Here is a 15,828-nt window from a genome sequence, read left to right on the forward strand (position 1 = left end):
TAATTCTCGATGTAAATGATGAAATCCCATTCTCACAAGAAGAGATAGGTTATGCTTTCTGTTGGATTAGGGAATTAGCCCCCATGTTAGCCCTCAAAGAAGAAGAAATGGAACATAATAAATAGCTTCACCCAATAAAAAGGCCTAGGATCTGCTAACACACTTGCCCCTTCCATACAGCTCACAAAATAAGGAACAGGAAGATTGGGGGAAACAGGGAGGCCAGAGAGAGAGAAATCTGGGGGTCATGAAGGAACTAAACCCACTGCTCTCTTAAATCCTTATCTGAACTTGAGGAAAGAATTAGAAAAATGTAGGAAGGATATTGAGAATTTCCCTGTTCTCTCTAAATAGCAGATGCCTAACATGTTCCCTCTTGGAGAAGAGAAGGCCCGGTGGGACAGGGAATGGTTGGATTTGTGAGTGGGCCTTTAACAAGTCCTCAAGTTAGAAATTTTAAAAAGGAAATGAGGCCACTCTTAGAGGATCCCCTTGGTTTGGCAGAATAGTGAAATCAATTTTTAGGATCCAATATTTATACTTGGGCTGAGATGATGTCTATCATGAATATCCTGTTTACTGGGGAAGAGAGGGGAATGATTAGAAGGGAAGCCATGACCATTTGGGAAAGACAGCATCCTCCAGGGCAAGGAGACCTGCCAGCTGGGCAGAAATTCCCAAATTCGGATCCCGAATTGGATAAAAATGATCCCAGGAATCAGACCCAAATGCAAGACCTTAGGGAACTAATTAGGTGCACTAAACAGTTCACTCCTAGGACACAAAATGTCTAAAAAGCATTTGAGATTCAACAATAAAAGGAAGAGACTCCCTCTGTGTTTCTGCAGAAGCTCAGGGATCAAATGAGAAAATACTCAGGATTAGAACCAAGGGACCCAGTGGGGAAGGGCCTTTTAATTTTAATTTTTATTTTCTTTGAGATAGAGTTTTGCTCTTGTTGCCAAGGCTGGGGTGCAATGGCACAATCTTGGCTTACTGCAACCTCCGCCTCCTGGTTCAAGCAATTTTCCTGTCTCAGCCTCCCAAGTAGCTGGGATTACAGGCACCCACCACCACGCGTGGCTAATTTTTGTATTTTTAGTAGAGACGAGGTTTCACCATGTTGGTCAGGCTGGTCTTGAACTCCTGTTCTCAGGTGATTCACCCACCTCTGCCTCCCAAAATGCTGGGATTACAGGTGTGAGCCACCATGCTTGGCTGGTGAGGCCTTTTAAAGGTTAATTTTGTAACTAAAAGCTGGCCTGATATTACTAAGAAACTACAAAAGATTAATGGATGGAGTGAGAAACCAAAGGAATTACCGAGGGAAACTCAAAAGGTTTTTGTAAGAAGACAATAAGAGAAACAGAAACAAAAGGCAAAATTCATGGTTTCCACTGTAAAGGAAGGAGTTAGAAAGAGATTAGATCAAGACTGCTCTCAAAGGAGATGAAAGAACACTAGGTCTCAGCAAAAAGACAGGAGGGAGACACAGGGAAAAACTCCTAAGAGTATAAGTGGATGTTACTAATGTGGGAAACCAGGACATTTTAAGAGAGAATGTCTGGAATGAAAAAAGGAAGAGAAGGTCATCCCCGTAATGAATTTTGATGAGGATTAGAGGGATCAGGGGTTCCTTTTGAGTAGGTCCCACCAGGAACCCTTGAAAAACTTGAGGGTGGGACGCAAAGGAGAAGAAATGACATTTTTAGTCGACAGTGGAGTAGCATGCTCCTTCCTAATATACCAACCCAGGGGCGCAGAACTCTCTAAGGAAAAGCTAACAGTATCAGGCAAAAAGACGGAGGGATTTCAGGTTCTGATATTCAATAAAATGTTAATTAGGTTGGGATCAAAACAAAGGAAGGAGTCACTTTCATGTATTCCCAAAGCAGGAACTAAGCTCCTGGGTTGAAACCTGATTGTTGGACTGGGTTTAGAATTAGGAGTAGAGGAGGGACAAATAAAAGTAATAATAGGCCTCCTAACAGAGAAGGAAGACAGTAAAATTAATCCCCCTGTGTGGGTTAAGGAAGACAACAGGGGAGGATTAGAAATCACACCCTTACAGATAAACAGAAAAAGTAGTTTGCAGAAAACAATATCCCATACCTGTTGAAGAAAGAAAAGGTCTCCGACTGGTAATACAGGGATTAACTAAAGCTGGAATATTAGAACCCTACATGTCACCATACAACAACTCCAATTCTCCCAGTCAAGAAACCCAATGGATCATATAGATTAGCGCAAGATCTAAGGGCTATAAATCAAATTGTCCCAACTCTCCATCCTGTGATGCTTAACCCTGACACCCTCCTTAATAAAATACTCTATGAACATAAGTGGTTCAGTGTAGTAGATCTGAAAGTCGTATTCTGGGCATATCCCCTAGACTCTAAGAGTAGGGACCTCTTTGTCTTTGAAAGGGGAAATTCCATGACTGGGAGAAGGAACAGTACCACTGGACTGTGCTGCCACGAGATTTCATGGAAGCCCCAAATTTATTTGGTCACACCTTAGAAAAAGTCCTGGAGGAATTCCAGTCTTCCAAAGAAACCCAGTTTTTACAATACATGGATGATTTAATTTCTGGGGAATGGAGGGCTGAGGTATCAGAAACCACCATAGCTTGCTTAATTTCCTAAGGGAAAGGGGATTGTGAGTCTCCAAGAACAAATTGCAATTTGTAAAAAAGAAGTTAACTGTTTAGGACACCTAATTAGTGAAGGAAAGCAGAGGATAAACCCAGAAAAAAAATATCCTGAATAGTAGGTCTGCCCTTGCCTAAGACAAAGAAAAATCTCTGAAAATTTTTAGGTCGAAACTGGTTATTGTAGGCTATGGATTGACTCATATGCTCAAAGGATGAAAATTCTGCATCGTAAGTCACTAAAAAAGGAGCTCAACCTCTTGCAATGGTCCTCAGAGGAAATGAAGGCAGTGGAGGCTCTAAGGAAGGCCTTCATTACAGCCCCAGTCCTGGCCCTTCCAACTTTAGAGAAAACTTTTCATCTGTTTGTAACAGTAAAACAGGGTGTGGCCATTCGGGTGCTCACTCAAACCTGGGGTGGTGAAGAAGTAGTCTCTCAAGAATAACCCAAATGTATGCAACCAGTAGCTGCCACGGCCCTGCAGGTGGAGGAGAGTTGAAAGCTGACCTTTGGCGGGGTCCTGATAGTGAGCGCCTCACATCAGATGAGGAGTATATTAAATCAAAAAGAATCTAGGAGATGGTTAACTGATTCCCAGATTCTAAAATATGAAGCTGTAGTACTAGAAAAAGATGATTGCTTCTTAACAACAGATACTTGCTTGCATCCAACCAGTTTCCTATGAAAAGGAGAGAAAAATAAAGAGGCATCAGTCCATAACTGTTTAAATATCATAGAATATCAAGCAAAAGTTAGCCTAGACCTTAGAGAAACTCCACTACATGATGGGATAAGGCTGTTCGTGGCTGGGTCGTCCCAAGTGATAGATGGCAAGACACATAATGGCTATGCTGTCACTGATGGAAACACACAATCCTTATGTGAGAAAGATAGATTACCTAATGGCTGGTCAGCCCAAACCTGTGAATTATACGCTCCTAACCAGGCCCTAAAGCTCCTTAAAGGCCAAGAGGACACTATGTATACTGATTCCAAATATGCCTATGGATTGGTACACACCCTTGGAAAAATTTGGACACCGTGGGGCCTAAAAAACAGCAGAGGGAAAGAATTGGTACATGGAGAACTAATCACACAAGTTTTAGAAAGCCTCCTGCTTCCAGCAGAGGTAGCCACAGTTCATGTAAATAGCCATCTGAAAGAGAACATTATAAAAGCTCTAGGAAACAGGCTTGCTGATGAAGCTGCTAAGCAAGCCTCCCTGGAGGAAGAAGTTAAACTATTTAACTGATAGTCTAACTTCAGACTGATAAACTAACCAATAGTCTAACTTCAGAAATCATAAGCAAACCCATAATAAGATAACTTATGTTCATTCTGCACAATGGGAGTCATTGGGGTCCCCAGGCTATGTGTGATGCAATACTCAAGAATTATGGGTGTATAGGAATTTATGCCGTTGCTAAACAAGTGTGTGGAGGTTGTGTGACATGCCAAAGAATAAACAAAAAGATAGTTAGAAAACAGACTACTAGAGAAAGGACTCACGGGTTAAGACTATTTCAAAGCATTCAAGTAGATTTTACAGAAATGTCCAAAATAGGGAGACTAAAGTATCTACTAGGAATCCATCTGGCTGGGTGGAGGCCTTCCCTCTCCTGACTGCCACCACAGGGAATGTCATCAAAATAATCATACAGCAAAAATTATACCCAGATTTGGCTTGTTGGAAAATATTGATTCAGACAAGCGGAGCCACTTTATCTCGAGGGTGCTAAGGGAAATTATGGAAGGTTTACACATTAGATGGGATTACCACACCCCTTGGCATCTCGGCTCCTCTGGAAAGGTAAAGAGAATGAATCAAACTCTCCCAAAGCATATTACCAAACTAACCTTAAACACTAAAATGCTCTGGACCAAATGTCTCCCAGTTGCACCCCTTAGGATTAGGACAGCCCCAAGGGAAGACTTGGGATTGTCCCCCTACAAGTTATTATATGGGTCCCCCTATTTAGGCAGGACTACAGACTTTCCTATTATGGAAACTGAAGGCCACTTTTTTTTTTTTTTTTCTAAGATAGAGTCCCACTCTGTTGCCTAGACTGGAGTACAGTGGCATGATCTCGGATCACTGCAACCTCCGCCTCCCAGGCTCAAGCAATTCTCCTGCCTCAGTCTGTTGAGTAGCTGGGAGTACAGACATGTACCACCACCTCTGGCTAATTTTTTTGTATTTTTAGTAGAGACAGGGTTTCACCACTTTGGCCAGGCTGGTCTCGAACTCCTGACCTCAGGTGATCTGCCCGCCTCAGCCTCCCAAAGTGCTGGGATTACAGGCATGAGTCACCACGCCCTACCCAAAGACCAATTTTTAAGAAATTATATACTGGCCATCTTCTCCACCCTGTCATCCCTTAGGTTAGGAGGCCTTCTGACTCAAACTCCGCCTCTTGAGTTCACGATTCATCACTTTCAGCCTGGTGACTTGGTGCTGATTAAGACTTGGAAGGAAGACAAGCTCCACTCAAGCTGGGAAGGTCCCTGTCAAGTGATCCTCATCATTGAGAACAGCTAAACAAGGGTGGACTCACTACACATGGGTCAAGGGACTGGTAAAAGAGAACCTGAAACGGAGGTGAAAGGACCAATGGGAAGTGTATGGATCACCTGAGGAGCCCATAAAGTTAACTCTGAGAAAAACTAGAAGGGAACTATAAGTGGGCTCCATCATTGGGGTGGATGTGTTTAGGATTAATCGTAATACCAAGGGTGAGAGGTATGCAAATATGGGATGGGCCCTAGTAGAAGGAGAATATCCAATCAAACTAATAGTCAACAAAACTAAGACCTCCACCTCCCAAACTATAAATTTTGATGCCTGCCAAATCTTACCTTGGGTGAATTTAACAAACCAAAGTCAGTTGTCACAAGCAGACAAATATCTGTGTCCTGAAACATGCCACTCTTGGGCCCTCTCAGAAAAGCCCTGAGCTAGCTGGAATGGGGTCTGGTGGATCACTCAATTTCAAGTCTGGGCAAGTCATTTATCCAAAAATAAACCTTGAAAGGATAAGATACATTTATATAAGGGCACAATGCCATCTAACTGTGGAAATTTAGAATGCAATCATATATTAATAACCATAAGTAACCCAGCTACTCTAGACCAGAAACCATGGAGGTATGGATTAGGAATAGATGTCTCAGGAAGGGGCCCCACAGGATGGTTAGCTCTCAGGCTAATCACCAATATTCTCGAGCTCACCCAGGCTTATTATAACTCCTGTTCCCACCACTTCCTTTAACACGCCAGGCAATGACCCTAAGAGAGTAAAAATAATTGAGATAACTGACCTAAGGCAGACTTTAGAAATTGAGGCTGGATATGGAGATGTAAATGCCTGGGTTGCATGGGTCAAATTTGTGGTACTAGCTCTTAATAAGGGCAACTGTTACACATGCTTTGCTGGTCGACCTCAGGCACAGGTGGTTCTCTTTCCCCAAGGATGGAATACCAATGCCTAAGGAATGCATTAATGTTGGCTCCACCAGGACAGCGATGCACAGGGAAATGAGACTCGTAAAAGTCTCATTGCTCCTTCCCACCTTGTGAAGATCAGATTCTAGAGCAATCCCCTTGTTCTCCATAGGGAATATGAACCATTCCTCTTGCCTCTCTAGGCAGGGGGCAGAGTTCAGTAAGCCTGTGGGAGAACTCTCAACTTGTACCCACATCCTAAAAGTTACTGGTGAATTAAACAAAGGCAACTACTTGGCTCTTTATATACACCAGGCTGATGTCTAGTGGTATTGTGGGAAAAGAAATCTCTGTGACCTGTTACTGTCCCACTGGACCAGGTCTTGTGCCTTAGTTTAATTGGCCATTCCCATCACTCTGGCGTTTCATAAGATCCCCAAGAATCCACATAGCCACCGAAGCTGGAGAGATTTAACAAATTCTTTTGATCCCAACATTTATATTGACTTAATAGGAATCCCTAGAGGAGTACCTAATAAATGTAAGGCCCAAAACCAAATAGCTGCTGGGTTTGAATCAGCAGTCTTCTGGTGATCAACTATTAATAAAAATGTGGATTGGATTACTTACATCTGTTACAATCAACACAGATGAATCAACTATATTCCAGAAACTCAAAGGAGTGGCTAGCCAGTTAGATGCCACCAGCCGAATGACCTGGGAAAACAGACTTGCACTAAACATAATCCCAGCAGATGAAAGTGGGTGTATGCCTTATGCTGGGCAGAAAAGGTTGCACTTTCCTTCCCAACAATACTGCCCCAGATGGAACCATCACAAAAGCATTACAAGGATTAACAACTCTAGCCAATAAATTGGCAGGCAATGCCAGAATTGATGACCCATTTACTGATTGGCTGGAAGGTTAGTTCAGGAAATGGAAAGAAATTATAGCTTCTGTTCTAACATCCCTAATAATAGTGGCTGAGGTCTGAACAGCTTTATGATATTGCATGATCCCCTATGTTAGAGGATTAACCCAAAAATTGATTGAAACAGTCATCAACAAATGCCCATAACATACCAACTGCTACTAGATGCCAATTCAGACCTGCTCTTTTATGAGGAAGAGAGTCAACAGCTCTTAAAACAATTTGAGCACTAAAGAACACACAAATAAATGTGGAAATTGGACAAATAGGGGAAAAAAGAAAAAGCGGAAGGAGTTGTAGGTAATTATGTAAATGGTGGTCCATTTCCAAGACAAAGTGCCTGGAGTAGGCATAGGTCCACAAACTATGGAAGGACAAAATATACTAGGCCCCTGCTTTAATAGCTGGCACCTGCTTGTTGGGGACCCCTTAGCTGCCCTCACCTGAACCAGAGTTTAGTCTAGAATGAAAGTTTACTCACCTGCAAAATCGCTCATTTTATCTATTCTTCTCAGCTTGCCTGACTACCTAGGTCATAAGTTAAATACTTAAAAAGCCCCTGAACTGACTATGATTGAAATGCATTATGGGCTGCAACAAAATGCAGTGACAACTCAAAGAAAACAAACACCTAAAACTCCTACCCAATGACCAATAGACAACGTCTGGGAAGATTGTGACCCCATAGTACTCAGCCTATGAGGAACCGGGGGAGGGATCCAAGCACTAGGGGATACATTGCTTGTTGTAACCATGCTGGGTGTGCCTGCCCACCAGACACCCGATCTTGGAAGACTGTCATTAAAAGTCTCCCTTCTGCTGTTCTCCATCTCTGAGTCCATTCTTTTATTATTATTATTTTTTATTATGCTTTAAGTTCTAGGGTACATGTGCACAACGTGCAGGTTTGTTACATATGTATACTTGTGCCATGTTGGTGTGCTGCACCCATCAACTCGGCAGCACCCATCAACTCGTCATTTACATCAGGTATAACTCCCAATGCCATCCCTCCCGCCTACCCCCTCCCCATAATAGGCCCCAGTGTATGATGTTCCCCTTCCAGAGTCCAAGTGATCTCATTGTTCAATTCCCACCTATGAGTGAGAACATGCGGTGTTTGGTTTTCTGTTCTTGCAATAGTTTGCTGAGCATGATGGTTTCCAGCTGCATCCATGTCCCTACAAAGGAAACCAACTCATACTCATCTTTTTATGGGTGCATAGTATTCCATGGTGTATATGTGCCACATTTTCTTTTTTTTTTTTTTTTTTTTTTTTTTTGGGATAGAATTACTTTATTTTTCTGCAATGTTTGGTTGTGTGTGAAGTTAAAAGTTACAAGTTCAATCAGTAAAAAATGTTAAATGACCATTTACTGTATGTTAGACACTAAGCTAAACACTGCTGGCATAAAAAAGATGAATAATACATGTTCCCAATTATTGGCATAATAAATGTAAGATGTCTATTAAATAACCAAGTGGAGATGTCAAGGAGGCAATGAGATGAACAAGCCCAGAGGTTACATGAGAGGTCCAGGCTGGAGACATAAATTTGGAAGTGTTGGGTTATAGATGACATTTAAAGCCTCGAGACCTGATGAGCTCACCAAGGGAGAGAGTCTACATTGCAAAGAAAAAACATCTAGGCCTGGGCTGTTTGGAGGACTGTAATGTTGGTATACAAGGTTCTTCCAGGGTCTGAAGGAGGAGACTTCCTGCTAATGTCTGTGTGAAGTTTCAAGGCAGCTCTAATTAAATTTGAATGCATAAATGTTATATTGCCTATAATTTACTTTAAAATGCTTTAGCAGAAACTTGATAAACGATGCTTTTGTTATTCAGTTTTGATCTACACCCTAGGGTGGTTAGTTCCTTTTGAACTACAGTGATCAGGAATACACACTTTAAGGGCAATCAGCATTTGAGAGGCCCATCAAAAGCTTGCACTATGGAAGTGGTCCAGCTATCTGAATTCCCATTAACCCAGCAGGTGTGCCCTGTAGCTAACAGACAACTGAAGTTTTCCATCAAACTGAAGTGTTGTTTTTTTTTTTTTTTTAAGTGAAATGAGTAGTAGTCAAGAAATGTGGATTCACTGGAAATATACTTCTACTTTTTAGGAATCACAGAAAATAATCCAATAATTGTAATAGTTTATGCCCTTCAGAAATATATTCCAGATTTAAGGTTTCCATCTAAACTCTGTTCAGGGACATGGAGTATTTTGTCATCTGACACTTTACTAGTTATTTGTATCTAGATTTATTGTGGAAAATGTCTTGAATGAAATTCTGGGTAAGGTACTTTTTGGAGTACTTAAAAGGGAAGAGCTTGGACTGTATCTTGTTACCATGTAGGTTGTAAAGCATTTTGTGTTTGTCTGATAAACAATATTTGTAAAGTGACAGAATGAAGTCAGATACTGGCTTCCCTCAGATACTGGCTTTCATTATATCATATGGCCTGACAGTAAGGTGTGTGTGTGTGGGCGTGTCTGTGTACATGTACCCTTTATTCCTTTTTTTTTTTTTTTTTTTTTTTTATTATACTTTAAGTTCTAGGGTACATGTGCATAACGTGCAGGTTTGTTACATATGTATACTTATGCCATGTTGGTGTGCTGCACCCATCAACTCGTCAGCACCCATCAATTCATCATTTATATCATGTATAACTCCCCAATGCAATCCCTCCCTCCTCCCCCCTCCCCCCTCCCCATGATAGACCCCAGTGTGTGATGTTCCCCTTCCCGAGTCCAAGTGATCTCATTGTTCAGTTCCCACCTATGAGTGAGAACATGCGGTGTTTGGTTTTCTCTTCTTGTGATAGTTTGCTAAGAATGATGGTTTCCAGCTGCATCCATGTCCCTACAAAGGACGCAAACTCATCCTTTTTTATGGCTGCATAGTATTCCATGGTGTATATGTGCCACATTTTCTTAATCCAGTCTGTCACAGATGGACATTTGGGTTGATTCCAAGTCTTTGCTATTGTGAATAGTGCCGCAATAAACATACGTGTACATGTGTCTTTGTAGTAGACTAATTTATAATCCTTTGGGTATATACCCAGTAGTGGGATGGCTGGGTCATATGGTACATCTAGTTCTAGATCCTTGAGGAATTGCCATACTGTTTTCCATAATGGTTGAACTAGTTTACAATCCCACCAACAGTGTAAAAGTGTTCCTATTTCTCCACATCCTCTCCAACACCTGTTGTTTCCTGACTTCTTAATGATTGCCATTCTAACTGGTGTGAGATGGTATCTCATTGTGGTTTTGATTTGCATTTCTCTGATGGCCAGTGATGATGAGCATTTTTTCATGTGTCTGTTGGCTGTATGAATATCTTCTTTTGAGAAATGTCTGTTCATATCCTTTCCCCACTTTTTGATGGGGTTGTTTGTTTTTTTCTCGTATATTTGTTTGAGTTCTTTGTAGATTCTGGATATTAGCCCTTTGTCAGATGAGTAGGTTGCAAAAATTTTCTCCCATTCTGTAGGTTGCCTGTTCACTCTGATGGTAGTTTCTTTTGCTGTGCAAAAGCTCTTTAGTTTAATTAGATCCCATTTGTCAATTATGGCTTTTGCTGCCGTTGCTTTTGGTGTTTTAGACATGAAGTCCTTGCCCATGCCTATGTCCTGAATGGTACTACCTAGATTTTCTTCTAGGGTTTTTATGGTATTAGGTCTAACATTTAAGTCTCTAATCCATCTTGAATTAATCTTCGTATAAGGGGTAAGGAAAGGATCCAGTTTCAGCTTTCTACTTATGGCTAGCCAATTTTCCCAGCACCATTTATTAAATAGGGAATCCTTTCCCCATTTCTTGTTTCTCTCAGGTTTGTCAAAGATCAGATGGCTGTAGATGTGCGGTATTATTTCTGAGGACTCTGTTCTGTTCCATTGGTCTATATCTCTGTTTTGGTACCAGTACCATGCTGTTTTGGTTACTGTAGCCTTGTAGTATAGTTTGAAGTCAGGTAGCGTGACGCCTCCAGCTTTGTCCTTTTGACTTAGGATTGTCTTGGCAATGCGGGCTCTTTTTTGGTTCCATATGAACTTTAAAGCAGTTTTTTCCAATTCCTGTGAAGAAAGTCATTGGTAGCTTGATGGGGATGGCATTGAATCTATAAATAACCTTGGGGAGTATGGCCATTTTCACGATATTGATTCTTCCTATCCATGAGCATGGTATGTTCTTCCATTTGTTTGTGTCCTCTTTGATTTCACTGAGCAGTGGTTTGTAGTTCTCCTTGAAGAGGTCCTTTACATCCCTTGTAAGCTGGATTCCTAGGTATTTTATTCTCTTTGAAGCAATTGTGAATGGAAGTTCATTCCTGATTTGGCTCTCTGCTTGTCTGTTGCTGGTGTATAAGAATGCTTGTGATTTTTGCACATTAATTTTGTATCCTGAGACTTTGCTGAAGTTGCTTATCAGCTTAAGGAGATTTTGGGCTGAGACGATGGGGTTTTCTAAATATACAATCATGTCATCTGCAAACAGGGACAATTTGACTTCTTCTTTTCCTAACTGGATACCCTTGATTTCTTTCTCTTGCCTGATTGCCCTAGCCAGAACTTCCAACACTATGTTGAATAGGAGTGGTGAGAGAGGGCATCCCTGTCTTGTGCCAGTTTTCAAAGGGAATTTTTCCAGTTTTTGCCCATTCAGTATGATATTAGCTGTGGGTTTGTCATAAATAGCTCTTATTATTTTGAGGTACGTTCCATCAATACCGAATTTATTGAGCGTTTTTAGCATGAAGGGCTGTTGAATTTTGTCAAAAGCCTTTTCTGCATCTATTGAGACAATCATGTGGTTCTTGTCTTTGGTTCTGTTTATATGCTGGATTACGTTTATTGATTTGCGATATGTTGAACCAGCCTTGCATCCCAGGGATGAAGCCCACTTGATCATGGTGGATAAGCTTTTTGATGTGCTGCTGAATCCGGTTTGCCAGTATTTTATTGAGGATTTTTGCATCAATGTTCATCAGGGATATTGGTCTAAAATTCTCTTTTTTTGTTGTGTCTCTGCCAGGCTTTGGTATCAGGATGATGTTGGCCTCATAAAATGAGTTAGGGAGGATTCCCTCTTTTTCTATTGATTGGAATAGTTTCAGAAGGAATGGTACCAGCTCCTCCTTGTACCTCTGGTAGAATTCAGCTGTGAATCCATCTGGTCCTGGACTTTTTTTGGTGGGTAGGCTATTAATTGTTGCCTCAATTTCAGAGCCTGCTATTGGTCTATTCAGGGATTCAACTTCTTCCTGGTTTAGCCTTGGGAGAGTGTAAGTGTCCAGGAAATTATCCATTTCTTCTAGATTTTCTAGTTGATTTGCGTAGAGGCGTTTATAGTATTCTCTGATGGTAGTTTGTATTTCTGTGGGGTCAGTGGTGATATCCCCTTTATCATTTTTTATTGCATCTATTTGATTCCTCTCTCTTTTTTTCTTTATTAGCCTTGCTAGCGGTCTGTCAATTTTGTTGATCTTTTCAAAAAACCAACTCCTGGATTCATTGATTTTTTGGAGGGTTTTTTGTGTCTCTATCTCCTTCAGTTCTGCTCTGATCTTAGTTATTTCTTGCCTTCTGCTAGCTTTTGAATGTGATTGCTCTTGCCTCTCTAGTTCTTTTAATTGTGATGTTAGAGTGTCAATTTTAGATCTTTCCTGCTTTCTCTTGTGGGCATTTAGTGCTATAAATTTCCCTCTACACACTGCTTTAAATGTGTCCCAGAGATTCTGGTATGTTGTATCTTTGTTCTCATTGGTTTCAAAGAACATCTTTATTTCCGCTTTCATTTCGTTATGTACCCAGTAGTCATTCAGGAGCAGGTTGTTCAGTTTCCATGTAGTTGAGCGGTTTTGATTGAGTTTCTTAGTCCTGAGTTCTAGTTTGATTGCACTGTGGTCTGAGAGACAGTTTGTTATAATTTCTGTTCTTTTACATTTGCTGAGGAGTGCTTTACTTCCAATTATGTGGTCAATTTTGGAATAAGTGCGATGTGGTGCTGAGAAGAATGTATATTCTGTTGATTTGGGGTGGAGAGTTCTATAGATGTCTATTAGGTCCGCTTGGTGCAGAGATGAGTTCAATTCCTGGATATCCTTGTTAACTTTCTGTCTCGTTGATCTGTCTAATGTTGACAGCGGAGTGTTGAAGTCCCCCATTATTATTGTATGGGAGTCTAAGTCTCTTTGTAAGTCTCTAAGGACTTGCTTTATGAATCTGGGTGCTCCTGTATTGGGTGCATATATATTTAGGAGAGTTAGCTCTTCCTGTTGAATTGATCCCTTTACCATTATGTAATGGCCTTCTTTGTCTCTTTTGATCTTTGATGGTTTAAAGTCTGTTTTATCAGAGACTAGGATTGCAACCCCTGCTTTTTTTTGTTCTCCATTTGCTTGGTAGATCTTCCTCCATCCCTTTATTTTGAGCCTATGTATGTCTCTGCATGTGAGATGGGTCTCCTGAATACAGCAGACTGATGGGTCTTGACTCTTTATCCAGTTTGCCAGTCTGTGTCTTTTAATTGGAGCATTTAGTCCATTAACATTTAAGGTTAATATTGTTATGTGTGAACTTGATCCTGCCATTATGATATTAACTGGTTATTTTGCTCGTTAGTTGATGCAGTTTCTTCCTAGCCTCGATGGTCTTTACATTTTGCCAAGTTTTTGCGATGGCTGGTACCGGTTGTTCCTTTCCATGTTTAGGGCTTCCTTCAGGGTCTCTTGTAAGGCAGGCCTGGTGGTGACAAAATCTCTAAGCATTTGCTTATCTGTAAAGGATTTTATTTCTCCTTCACTTATGAAACTTAGTTTGGCTGGATATGAAATTCTGGGTTTAAAATTCTTTTCTTTAAGAACGTTGAATATTGGCCCCCACTCTCTTCTGGCTTGTAGAGTTTCTGCCGAGAGATCTGCTGTTAGTCTGATGGGCTTCCCTTTGTGGGTGACCCGACCTTTCTCTCTGGCTGCCCTTAAGATTTTTTCCTTCATTTCAACTTTGGTGAATCTGGCAATTATGTGTCTTGGAGTTGCTCTTCTGGAGGAGTATCTTTGTGGCGTTCTCTGTATTTCCTGAATTTGAATGTTGGCCTGCCCTACTAGGTTGGGGAAGTTCTCCTGGATGATATCCTGAAGAGTGTTTTCCAACTTGGTTCCATTTTCCCCCTCACTTTCAGGCACCCCAATCAGACGTAGATTTGGTCTTTTTACGTAATCCCATACTTCTTGCAGGCTTTGCTCATTTCTTTTTCTTCTTTTTTCTTTTGGTTTCTCTTCTCGCTTCATTTCATTCATTTGATCTTCAATCGCTGATACTCTTTCTTCCAGTTGATCGAGTCGGTTACTGAAGCTTGTGCATTTGTCACGTATTTCTCGTGTCATGGTTTTCATCTCTGTCATTTCGTTTATGATCTTCTCTGCATTAATGAGTCTAGCTGTCAATTCTTCCACTCTTTTCTCAAGATTTTTAGTTTCTTTGCGCTGGGTACGTAATTCCTCCTTTAGCTCTGATAAGTTTGATGGACTGAAGCCTTCTTCTCTCCTCTCGTCCAAGTCATTCTCTGACCAGCTTTGATCCGTTGCTGGTGATGGGCTGCGCTCCTTTGCAGGGGGAGATGCGCTCTTATTTTTTGAATTTCCAGCTTTTCTGCCCTGCTTCTTCCCCATCTTTGTGGTTTTATCTGTCTCTGGTCTTTGATGGTGGTGACGAACTGATGGGGTTTTGGTATAGGTGTCCTTCCTGTTTGATAGTTTTCCTTCTGACAGTCAGAAGGACTCTCTGTTGGTCTGTTGGAGATTGCTTGAGGTCCACTCCAGACCCTGTTTGCCTGGGTATCAGCAGCAGAGGTTGCCGAAGATAGAATATTGCTGAACAGCGAGTGTACCTGTCTGATTCTTCCTTTGGAAGTGTCCTCTCAGGGGTGTACTCCACCCTGTGAGGTGTGGGGTGTCAGACTGCCCCTAGTGGGGGATTTCTCCCAGCTAGGCTACTCAGGGGTCAGGGACACACCTGAGCAGGCAGTCTGTCCGTTCTCAGATCTCAACCTCCGCGTTGGGAGATCCGCGGCTCTCCCCAAAGCTGTCAGACAGAGTCGTTCGCGTCTGCACCGGCTCCCGCTACTTCCCCTGTTGGTCTTCAGCTGTGCGCTGTCCCCAGAGGTGGAGACTACAGAGACAGGCAGGCTTCCTTGAGCTGCTGTGAGCTCCACCCAGTTCGAGCTTCCCAGCGGCTTTGTTTACCTACTTAAGCCTCAGCAATGGCGGGCGCCCCTCCCCCAGCCTCGCTGCTGCCTTGCGGATAGATCGCGGCAGACTGCTGTGTTAGCAGTGAGGGAGGCTTCGTGGGCGTGGGACCCTCCCGGCCAGGTGTGGGATATATTCTCCTGGAATGCCTGTATGCTTACAGCGCAGTATTGGGGTGGGAGTTACCCGATTTTCCAGGTGTTGTGTGTCTCAGTTCCCCTGGCTAGGAAAACGGATCCCCTTCCCCCTTGCGCTTCCAGGTGAGGCGATGCCTCGCCCTGCTTCAGCTCTCGCTGGTCAGGCTGCAGCAGCTGACCAGCACCGATTGTCCGGCACTCCCTAGTGAGATGACCCCAGTACCTCAGTTGAAAATGCAGAAATCACCGGTCTTCTGTGTCGCTCGCGCTGGGAGTTGGAGACTGGAGTTGTTCCTATTCGGCCATCTTGCTCCGCCCCTCGTGCCACATTTTCTTAATCCAGTCTGTCACTGATGGACATTTGGGTTGATTCCAAGTCTTTGCTATTGTGAATAGTGCCACAA

This window comes from Rhinopithecus roxellana, chromosome 6, assembly GCF_007565055.1.
Source record: "Rhinopithecus roxellana isolate Shanxi Qingling chromosome 6, ASM756505v1, whole genome shotgun sequence".
NCBI classification, from domain to species: domain Eukaryota; kingdom Metazoa; phylum Chordata; class Mammalia; order Primates; family Cercopithecidae; genus Rhinopithecus; species Rhinopithecus roxellana.